Raw genomic sequence first — 12,167 nt, forward strand, 5'->3', positions numbered from 1 at the left:
TAGTCATGTTAGATTTTCTAGATATATAGAGATACATTTCAGTTAGATAGACAATCTTCATATCTTTCAAAGACTATAGAATATGGCATTTAATGTTTTAATAGCTTAGGGTTTTTCATGACAATGAGACACGTCTGCTCCTGGCAGCATCAATCTACTTTGAGAGGAATATGGGTATCGAAGAGGCTCCTTATGGATTTGGCTAGCCATTTGGGCAAGAATCTGCTCTTGCCTGGACTGTTGCATAAACTGGACACAAAGAACTCACAGAGAGAGGACTGCTGAACTTGCCTAAAGGTGAGATTGTCTTTCGGGGTTCCTGAATCATGAAAGAGTCTGCGAGACATTCTGCAGGACACATCAGAAAGTGACTGAACTGTCTTTGGAATTTACTGCTTTATGGAAATGTCTGCTGGATATTATGGGCCTGAAGGCCAAAGATGGATGCCCCAATGGTACAGAGGAACTTTGGGTGATTGTCCAGGCAATGAGTTGTCTCTGTCATTTCTAGAGTTTGAAAATTCCATATTTCTTGTTTACTTAGGTAGTATTATATCCTTCTGGATTCTTTGATGGAGTTGAAGAATAAATAGATAATTATAGCTTTCTTTAGTTATGATAAATGATAAAATAGATCTAAATATTGTAACTGTAATTCTTGCTTGATAACTGTTTTGTTATATGTAATTTTACTATGTTAAAGTTAAAGCCTTCCTTTTTTGTTTAAACAGAAAAAGGGGAAATGATGGAGGAGAGTCATCTGTTTGTGGTACTTTTATTGGTTAATAAAGAAACTGCCTTGACCCTTTAATAGGACAGAAAATTAGGTAGGTGGAGTAGACAGAACAGAATTCTGGGAGAGAGAAGGCAGATGCTTCAGGCAGTCACCATAGTCAGTCGCCATAGCTCTCCTCTTCAAGATGGACGCAGGTTAAAATCTCTCCTGGTAAGACACCCCTCGTGGTGCTACACAAGATGTGAGAGTAAGCCAATAAGAGGCTGAAATTAATGGGCCAGGCTTTAGAAGGAGCAGTGGGCTGTGTCCCGCCACCTGGCTAGCTTTACCCAAAATAATTACATGGAAACTGTATTCTTTTAAACATTGCCTGGCCCATTAGTTTCAGCCTCTTCTTGGCTAATTAACCCATATTTAGTAATCCGTTTAGCACCACGAGGTGGTCGCTTACTAGGAGATATCTTAACCTGTGTCCATCTCGGAGAGGAGAGGCATGGCAACTGTCTGAGCCATTTACCTCACTTCCGTCTTCCTGTTCTGTCTACTTCACCCACCTAACGGCTGGCCTATTAAATGGGCCAAGGCAGTTTCTTTATTAACAAATGAAAACACAAACAGAAGACTCTCCTACATCACCAGGAAGCATTTTAATGGACACAGTTTCCGTGTAATTATTTTGGGTGTAAAGCTAGCCGGGTGGCGAGACACAGCCCCACCACTCCATCTACACCTATATATTCAATATAGTTCTTGAAGTCCTAGCTAGAGCATTAAGAGACCAAAAGGGGATACAAATTGGAAATGGAGTCAAACTCTCACTGTTTGCTGAGGATGTGAGAGTTTAAATAAGTGATCCCAAAAATTCTACCAAGGAACTTCTACAATTCCTAAATACTTTCAGTAATGTGGCAGGATACAAGATTAACTCAATGGCATATGAATAGGCAAGAGGACCAATGGAACTGAATAGAAGACCCAGATATCAATCCACACATCTTTGAACACTTGATTTTTCACGAAGAAGGAAAAAAAAATCAAATGGAAAAAAGAAAGCATATTTAACAAGTGGTGCTGGTATAACTGGATATCAACATGTAGAAGAATAAAAATAGAACCATATCTATCACCATGCACAAAACTCAAGCCCAAATGGATCAAAGACATCAACATAAAGCCAGCCACACTGAAGTGAAAGTGAGAAATACACTTGAACACATTGGCAATGGAGACCAATTCCTAAATATAATCCCAGCAGCACAAACACTGAGATAAACAATAAATGGGACCTCCTTAAACTGAAAAGCTTCTTCTGTAAAGCATAGGACACAGTCAAGAAAACCAAACAACAGCCTAGAGAATGGGGAAAGATCTTCAATAACCCCACATCAGATAGAGGTCTAATCTCCAAAATATTGAAAGAACTCAAGAAATTTGTCACTAAAAGAACACATAATCCAATAGAAAATGGAGTACAGACCTAAACAGAGAATTCTCAACAGAGGAATCTAAAATGGCTAAAAGACACTTAAGGAAACGTTCAACATGATTAGTCATCAGGGAAATGCAAATCAAAACAACTCTGAGCTAGTTTGGTTAATTCCAATTGCCGACCGACCAGGGCCCTTCAATGCAATACCTAATACAATGTCAAAACTCAATAAATATTGACTCTTAATAGAGTTAACATTAAAAAAGATGAATGTGTATTTTTCAAGGAGTCATGAATTGAAATTTGAAAAGCTAAGGAGATAGATTCTGAGGTGATTATTAAAATCTTTCTGAAAGAGAACCTACAAGATCATTTACCCCTTCTGGCATGTGAGGGCCCAGGTGAAAGACTTTCTCTGTGGACCAGAAGACACTAATATGCCAGTTGTCTTGCTTTAAGACTTTCTGTCCTCTAGAATGATCAGAAACAAATTTCTGTTGTATTTCAGTTTAAAACATTTTGATCTTAGAAGCCCAAGCAGAATAAGACAAATTGACATAAAATTATTTTTAAATTAAAATGATCGTAAAGAATAGTAATTTATCCCAAATGGAAAGACACAACATTCTATCTGTCAAAAAATTTAATAGAGTTGCAGAATAAACACCTAACATGTAACTTATAGAAATGACAAGCACAATATCTATGATAGCCGATGCATTAACATTGATTATAAATTACATGTAACAGACAGAGCAGCTGTAAGGGTGGCTTAACAGTTAAGAGCATGTACTTTTCCTTGAGGAGGACCCAAGCTCAATTTTCAGCACCCATGTTACGTAGCTTAAAAAAATCTGAAATTTAAGCTCCATGGAATCCAGTGCCTCCTTCAGGTTTCTATAGATGCTGTCACTCACATGCACATACCCACACACAGGCGTATGTGCATATAAGGACATGGAAAACTATATAAAGCTTTGCTTGGTTAGGAACTGATTAAGACACATGCTTTGAGCTCTTTCCAGCATCATAGGAGTTTAGCTGAAAAAATAAACTGTTCCTTCCAGATAGCCACCTAGCTTTGTGGTCTACACAGGAGCAGAAATAACTGCTTGGGGGGAGGGTGGGGGACATACACAGAAACAAAAATAACCACTTAAAGGGGGAAGAGGGTATGCAGAGGTGTCTATACCCTGTACTCAGTAAAACTAACCCTTTTGATCCTAAATAAATATGGCTAGCTGTTTTTGCCTATATATGTCAACCCCAAATGAGGAGTGGGAGCTCTCCCTACTGTGCATCTTTGTATGTAGTGGACAGCTCCAAGATGGAAAAAGAAAAAAAAAAATCTTGCTTTTGCATGCTGGACTTGACTGAATTTCGGTGGTCTCGTTGGGGGTCTCAATTTGGGCACAAGAGTATATACACATAATTAAAAATAAAATGAAACCTCATAAAAAGACAAATAAGAGGAAAATATCTGTACTTGAAGCCATAGTAGAAGAAATCATTTCTAACAAAACCCCAAACAACCAAACTCCCCAAAAAAGCCTATCATATGCATGGCAGTTACTCACCTTGAAGAGTGAGAATTTTTTAAAGCATAATTTCTTTATTGATGTTTTGGAAATTTCATATCATGCACCCTAATTCTGCTTACCTTCCAGTCTCCTATGTCCTTTCCTCACCCCTGTAGCTCCCGACAAAAGAAAATTTTGAAAAATCAAATCAAAACAAAACAAAACAAGCAAGCAAACAAGCAAAAACAAGAAAGAAAACCACCCCTCAAAATAACAAAAAAAATATTGCTTCTCCATCTTTTCTGCTTCTCCAACACCTCTTTATCATCCTGGTGGTGTTGGAAGCAGTGTGTCAGATAGTACACCCTTTGTCTAATCAGCTTTCCTATCAAAGGGTCATTGCAATCAGTCAGTGGTATGGTTCAAGGGCTCTGGTTCTGGATAAAATCATCACTGGATCCTCCCTGAAACTCCTCTGGGATATCCTGTGTCTGTGGTGAGTCCTGGAGATCCTGCAGGTATATTTCCACAGGACTGGGCGCTTTACAAGCTCCAGCAGGTCCTAGATGGGGTAAATGTTAGGGTGGGAAAACCCACAGTCAGGCTGTGGGCTTGAGTGGGAACTGAAGCTGGTCAGATTGACCCACTGGGGCCTCCTGCCTCAGGTGAGGAGACAGAGGCTTCTCCTCTACACCCATTATTACTTAGGTGGCTGATGAGGTGAGGTTTATCTCACGAATGCTGGGTTGGTAAAATTTTGGAAATAAAATCCTGAAGTTTATATTATTATTATTATTAAACTGCAGCAAAAATAAAACATTAGATGTGGAATGAGATTTTTGGTAAGAGTCCAAAAGGCATTCCTTACAGAGATTCTTCACAAGCTAGGGATACAAATGGACTTCTTTACTAAAACAAAAAAAGAAATGTAATTTTTAACTTTTTAAAGCAATTACCAATTTAAAATATAAGGCATGCTTTGCCATTATTATTATTTTCTTTAAAAAATTCATACATTATATTTTTATCATATTCCCCTTCCCCCATAACTTTTCCACCACCCTACCCACCTGACTTCATGTTCTTTCTCTTTCTACAAAAACAAAAACAAAATGAAAGTTAAACCAAACAAACAATGATACAAAAAATACCAAAAGAAAGCAAAAAACATCTACCAAAAATGGAATTTGTTTTGTGTTGGTTATCCATGGTTGATATATGCAATGACACTACATTGGAGAACATGGAGAAATTGAACTGGTGCCCAAATAGAAGCTTTACCCCTACTGACTATTATTGTCATGGTGCTGAAAGATACTGTGTACTGTACAGGGGGAACAAAAGTAATCGTTAATATCACAGGACTATAAATCTGGTGACCTAGATTAGTGCAAAACTACTGGTGCAATAGCAGCACAAATATGGGAGTTTTTTTATTGGATTAACGGTCAACTTCATGACATAGAATTCATACTTGGAAGGGCTAAAGTGGCCAAGAACCTGAGATTAGATAGGACATGGGCATAAGGAAAAAACCTAATAATATTATGATGGAGGCGGGTCTTCTATCAATCTGTTGATTTCATTGGTTAATTAATAAAGAAAACTGCTTGGCCTAATAGGTTAGAAAATAGGTGGGTGGAGTAGACGGAACAGGAAGAAGGAAGTGAGGTAGATGGCTCGGACAATTGCCCTGCCTCTACAACCATATGCGAGGATGCCAGCCAAGTCAGATGTCCTGAATCTTTCCCGGTAAGACACCGCTCATGGTGTTACATTATTAGATATGGGTTAGTCAAGATGTGAATAAGAGGCTGAAAATAATGGGCCAGGCAGTGTTTAAAAGAATACAATTTGTGTGATGTTATTTTGGGTGTAAAGCTAGCCATGCGGGAGCCGGGCAGGATGAAAAGCAGGCCTGCCCGCAGCTCCTCACTACAATATTAGAGTGCTAAAGGGAATAACAGTAAAATAACTCTTAATGACACATTGTCAAACTCATAGATTAGTTCTGTACCTAATCTGTGTGCATCACTCAGCCTTCATCAGAGACGCTTCTTCTTACAGTATATGAGAACTGAGAGAGTGACCACAATTGAAAAATGTGCCAAAAGGGAGATACTTTGAAACCTCCAATCCTAAGTGGGATATCTTTATTAAATCTTTCCCTGTAAGGCTTAGGGAAATATATTGAAGGGGAAGCTGAAAGACTGTAAGAGCCAGAGATGGTGGGTGACTCTAAGTGAACAGTGTTTTCTAGATAGGACAAGACTGATACAAATAAGTACTCACAGAAACAGTGACATTACAGGTTCAAACCAGACAAAATCTCAGCATTGAGATGGGGAGATAAACTCAAATACCTACCCCTAACCAAGAACCACTTTAAAATTGATAACTGCTAGGAAAGGAGAAATCTGATTTCTCCAAATATAAGTCTTTTTTTTAAATGTGGGAGTAGTTTTCCAGGCTTCTTCCTGCTGGTTGGGGCACTGATAATCTTTTTTTGGGGGTGCAATGAACTTTATTGATGGTATTCAAGAGAGTAGGGCTCCCTAAGCCCCTCCTGCTATTCTGGGGGTCTGGGATGGAAACTGTGAGGGAGATGCTCAGTGTGAAGGGTTGAGTTAGGACAGGGACTGCTCAGCAGCCAAGGGCCTCTCTCTTGCTGTGTCCTTGCTGGGATGGGTGGTCAGGGCAGGCAGGATTCTTACTCCTTGGAGGCCATGTAGGCCATGAGGTCCACCACTCTGTTGCTGTAGCCAAATTCATTGTCGTACCAGGAAATGAGCTTCACAAAGTTGTCATTGAGAGCAATGCCAGCCCCAGCATCGAAGGTGGAGGAGTCACTGTTAAAGTCACAGGAGACAACCTGGTCCTCAGTGTAGCCCAGGATGCCCTTTAGTGGGCCCTCAGATGCCTGCTTCACCACCTTCTTGATGTCATCATACTTGGCGGCTTTCTTCAGGCGGCATGTCAGATCCACGACAGACACATTGTGGATAGGAACACGGATGGCCATGCCCGTGAGCTTCCAGTTCAGCTCTGGGATGACTTTGCCCACAGCTTTGGCAGCGCCAGTGGATGCAGGGATGATGTTCTGAGCAGCACCACGGCCGTCTCGCCACAGCTTCCCAGAGGGGCCATCCACAGTTTTCTGGGTGGCCGTGATGGCATGGGCTGTGGTCATGAGCCCTTCCACGATGCCAAAGTTGTCATGGATGACCTTGACCAAGGGGGCCAAGCAGTTGGTGGTGCAGGAAGCATTGCTGACAATCTTGAGGGAATTGTCATACCCATCACAAACATGGGGGCATCCGCAGAAGGGGCGGAGATGATGACCCTTTTGGCCCCACCCTTCAAGTGGGCCCCAGCCTTCTCCATGGTGGTGAAGACACCGGTTGACTCCACAACATACTCGGCGCTGGCATCACCCCATTTGATGTTGGCAGGATCTCGCTCCTAGAAGATGGTGATGGCCTTCCCATTGATGATGAGCTTCCCGTTCTCAGCCTTGACTGTGCCTTTGAACTTGCCGTGGGTGGAGTCATACTGGAACATGTAGACCATGTAGTTGAGGTCGATGAAAGGGTCATTGATGGCAACAACGTCCACTTTGCCAGAAGTGAAGGCAGCCCTGGTAACCAGGCACCCAATAAGGCCAAATCCATTCACTCCGACCTTCACCATCGTGTCTCTGGAACGAGGCTGGCACTGCAGGAAAAGAAGCGGCTGTCTCTAGAACAGGGAGGAGCAGAGAGCCGGCACTGATAATCTTATGGGGACCTAGAGAAAATTTAGAATTATGATCAAGTCATGACTGGAGTATCCTGTGAGGCTTGATCATCTCAGGGAGCAGTCTTGAATTTGTTCTTGATGTAGAACTCAGACATCTGGGCCATCTGTTCCTACCAGAGATTTCTCAGGTGTTCTTCTTTGATCAAACCTGATTTTTCTTAACTCAGAATGAATCCATAGCCTCTCATTTTCTGTGATAACAAAAGCAAAACCTCTTCTCCAAAAAAAAAAAAATCATCTTTGATATCAATTTTGAAGTCAAGGCATTTACAAAATATTTATGTTTTATTAATCCAGCAGCATTTATATTTAAATGTCTTTTAGCAGCTGTTGCTTCTTCTTCAGCTGTCAAGCAATTCAAAGAAAACATAATAATATATAACATCCAGACTCTTTGTGTATTTTTTATCCTTATGTGACTTTAATTTAACCTCTATTTCTTTTATTTTTACTGTTAATTTTTGTCTTTTTGAGGCAAGGTTTTTCTTTTTTTTTAAAGGTTTTTTTTTTTAATTTATATTTTATGTACGAGTGTACTGCTTGTATCCCTGCACGCCAGAAGAGGGCATCAGATCCCACTATAGATGGTTGTGAGCCACCATGTGGTTGCTGGGAATTGAACTCAGGACCTCTGGAAGAACAAGCAGTGCTCTGAACCTCTGAGCCATCCCTCCAGCCCCGAGGCAGGGTTTTTCTATGTATGTTTGTCTGTCATGGAACTCTCTCTGTAGACCAGGCTCTCCTTGAACTCACAGAGATCTGCCTGTCTCTGCCTCCCAAGTGCTTGGATTAAAGGTATGTGCCACCACATCCAAATACTCTCTTTTTCTTTTTTTCTTTTAAGGATTTTAACTTTTTTCTTTTCTCTCCCAAGTGTGAATATATTTTTAACACATTGTAAAATATTTAGAGGTTTTATTTGTCTCTGAATCTCTCTTCACTATATCTCTCTCTTTTTCTGAACTGAACACGAGTCTTTAATTTGCTAAGCAATTTGGAGAGAATTAAAGCTGTTCCTTTGACTGCTGTATCCAGCCCATTTTTAGGTTTCTGATATTCCAGCCTCATTGTTGAAGTAACGGCTAGAGCCATGTTTATTGCCACAACTCTATGGTGTTTCAAGATCCCTGCCACCACCAAAAAGCATACCGTCAGCTTTTCATCAACACCATTTAAGTGTTTTGTGGCAGGACCTCTTAAAAGAGCTGTAAGGTTTTTCAGCTAAAGCTGAGTTAAGAAGCCTCTCTTAAATGAGAGCACTTGCTTGCCTCTACCAAGCAGATCACACCCTAGAAAATGCTGCTATCAATAAGCTATACTTAACTCTATTCTTTTTTGTCTAGAATTAGTTCCCAAGCTCTCTCAGGCTTTTAAGTATATTTGGTGAGCCCCACATTGTCATGTCATTCTGTTGGCAGAGGGGTTTCTGTGTAGCTTTAGAGTCTGTCCTGGAACTAGTGCTTCTAGACCATGCTGTCCTTGAACTCAGAGATCTGCCTGCCTCTGCCTTTTTTCCCAAGAAGAAAACAAGCTCCAAGTGAAGTATTTTTGGTGCTCAACATTCTCTTGGGAATAGATTGGTACTGTCAGAAGCAATCATGTCTCATGTCAACAGAACCCAAATTACTTAAATGCCATGTTCCACAGATCATTGAAGGGGTTGAAGAATACCTATCTAGACAGAATACAATCTCTGTGTATCTAAAGAACCTAATTGACCTGACTGTATGTACAACAAACATGAGCAACTATTGACATAATAATTAATACCTGTATCTTGATCAGAGGTAGTAGTAATATATATTACAATATGAAAATATACCCTAAAGGTTGTATCAATATACAAAATGTCCTAAACTGAGGTAGAAACATACATATATACAATATAACAGAATAATTTTGTATATATGTACAAATAATGTAAACAAAAGTAACAAATATAATTTGAACTTGTATTAATATACAAAATCTATACCATTATAAATTATCCATAAATAATAGCTCACAAGTATTCACTCTATTACCCACTATTACTATTCCCCCTTTTTTGAAAAAACAGTTTTATCCCCAATCCAATATCTAGTACAGGTAATAATATACAGCCCCTAAACAGTGTTCCCAACCCTATGGAGAAACTTTTTTGGGATGGGGGCATCATCTGCTACAATTGTTTCCTGATGTCATGAGGGCAATGTTCTATTAATGGAATCCTGCAAAAATTAAGTGAAGATTAAGTTCAAAAATTACTGTCTAGTAGAATTGCAAACAATTTCTGAGGAGTTAATAGTTTTTTTAAGTTCTCATTTGGAGTACTGGCCAGAATATGAGAAGGTGCATCATTTCAGCTGGTGATACACAAAACAGTCTTACAGTAGCACTGTCTACATCACAATGCCATCTCAGCTAGGTGGAGTGGTTGCTGAAGGGCCCCATCTTCTTCCTGGAAATATCAAAAGATTACTGCAGGAAAAGGATCTGTAGGAAAATCTATTGTTCATCATGTAAAACTTAAACATCATTCATATAAACATACATACAATGAAAATATGATATAGACAAAATAAGCATTTAGAAGGTAATTTTTTCCTAGAGTCTTCCTTCTGTCCCATACCAGATGGCTCCCGATATGAGACAGAAATTCTGAGTGTTCCTTTTAACAACATGCTTGGATTTAGTGGATTTAGAGAAGTACAGAGCCATTGTCCAACTGCAAAACCAGCTGAATATATATATATATATATATATATATATATATATATATATATATATATATATATGTGTGTGTGTGTGTGTGTGTGTGTGTGTGTGTGCGTGCGTGTGCGTGTGTGTGAATTTTTATTAATTTCAATTGTATCCATAATTTTTCTTCTTCTGTGGAAACAAGAGCAAAACCCCTTACCCAATGTAGCATATTTCCTGGTTTCCATTTTGAGGTCAGCACATCCTTGAAATAAACTGGTTGATTTAATTCAGAAGACTTTTCTATTATCCAATGTTTTTCTGCTGCTGTTGTCCCTTCCTCATTAGTGTTAAGAAAATTCAAGGTTAATAAAATATTATGCAATCTATTTCTAGGGATATTTTCTGTCCCTTTCTGCTTGTTCATCATATCCTTTAGAGTACAATTTGAACTTTCTATAACTTCCAGACCTATAGGGTTATTTGCTATACCTGTAATGTCCTTTATATTATAAGCAAAAATCAACTTCATTTTCTTAGATACATATGCTAGACTATTGTCTGTCTTTATTTCTGCAGCAATGCCCATGATGACCATAACTTCCAATAAATTTGTGATTACTGAATCAGTATTTTCGATCTCAAGGCAGTTGCCCATTGAAAACCTTAATACTTGACTATGGTGTGGCATACTTATTTTAATTTACCAAATTCCATAAATTGGAACACATCCGTCTGTAAGATTTCATTTCTTTGAGTACCCTTAGGGTTACTCCCTACAGGCAATGGTGTTTGACTATAGAAAGAGCAAGTAGGACACTTCTTTATAATTGCTTTTTAGCTTGTTGCCATGTAATAGAAAACTTGTCCTTTAAACCTTTTCTATTGATATGATGGTTTTTTTCATGAAATTCAGAGGCCTGCAACATGCTTCCAATCAATAATTGATTGAATTTTGTGTTACATTGTGCTAGAGTACCTGGCTTACCTGTAAGGGATCAGATGTGTGTTATGTATATAGGACAAAGCTGATTCCTGATTATGTCTTGCACCTGGATGAACAATTAAATCAATTCCTTATCATCAGTTTCAATATGTAAGACAACACTTTCTGTATATTGTGAATCAGTAACTATATTGAGAGGTTCTTTAAAATCCCTTAGTGTTGTGGGAGCTCCTTCCACTCCTTCAGCCAATAGCTGCTGAGGTACCAGCCCGTTGGGGCGTGGTCTCTCTCTTTAAAAATGCGCCACTTCTTGCTACTCGTGCTCTGGCTTTCGGCTCTGCTTCCGGGGACTAGGCTCCCTTTCTGATTGTGCAGAGGGCTGTTGGCTGGGACGGTGATCTGTAAGTTTTCCCCTTTAAATAAATAACCATTCTACTAATGACAATTCCAAACTAGTGTGGGATTGTTTGTGACTTATGCCTTCACCTTAGTACCATGAGAATAGCATCTAATTCTGCCTTCTGGACCAAATTGTAAGGGTTTTGTTCTAGCTTAGTTAATTCTTCTAATTTGTATCCTGCCTTCCCTGTTTCATTTGCATAAGTATAAAATGTATGGGCTCCTGTTACTGGTACATCATGTATAATTCAGGGAAAAATCCAAGAAGTTCTTTTGATAAGCATAAATCTATCACTTTTGGGATAATTGATATTAATTTCTACCAAAAAGTCAGCACAAACTCTTTCCCAGGGTTCAATGACTTCCTATAACTTTTTTATTTTTCTCACCAGCAAAAGGCACTATAATCTCTGCTGGGTCTATACTGCGAATTAATGAAGTCTCAATTTACCATTTATAATTAACTCAGAGACTTTTTCCACATAAGTTTTAAATTTTTTACTTGGTTTCTCTGGTAAAAAGATTCATTCTATGATATTATCTTCTCTCTGTATTAAAATTCCAATTCTGGATGGCAATATGACTAGAATAGAATTAAGATTTGAATTCACCCTATCCACATGTACCTTCTGTAATTTCTCCTCAACAATCATTAATTCC

At 39.0% G+C, this 12,167-nt stretch overlaps 1 pseudogene; it reads right to left on the bottom strand.

The window, feature by feature from the left end:
- Positions 1-6,395: 6,395 nt before the first annotated feature.
- LOC119804912 lies at positions 6,396-7,375 on the bottom strand (annotated as a pseudogene).
- Between the last annotated feature and the right edge of the window lie 4,792 nt (positions 7,376-12,167).

The sequence above is a fragment of the Arvicola amphibius genome, chromosome X (assembly GCF_903992535.2).
Source record: "Arvicola amphibius chromosome X, mArvAmp1.2, whole genome shotgun sequence".
In the NCBI taxonomy this organism is placed as follows: domain Eukaryota; kingdom Metazoa; phylum Chordata; class Mammalia; order Rodentia; family Cricetidae; genus Arvicola; species Arvicola amphibius.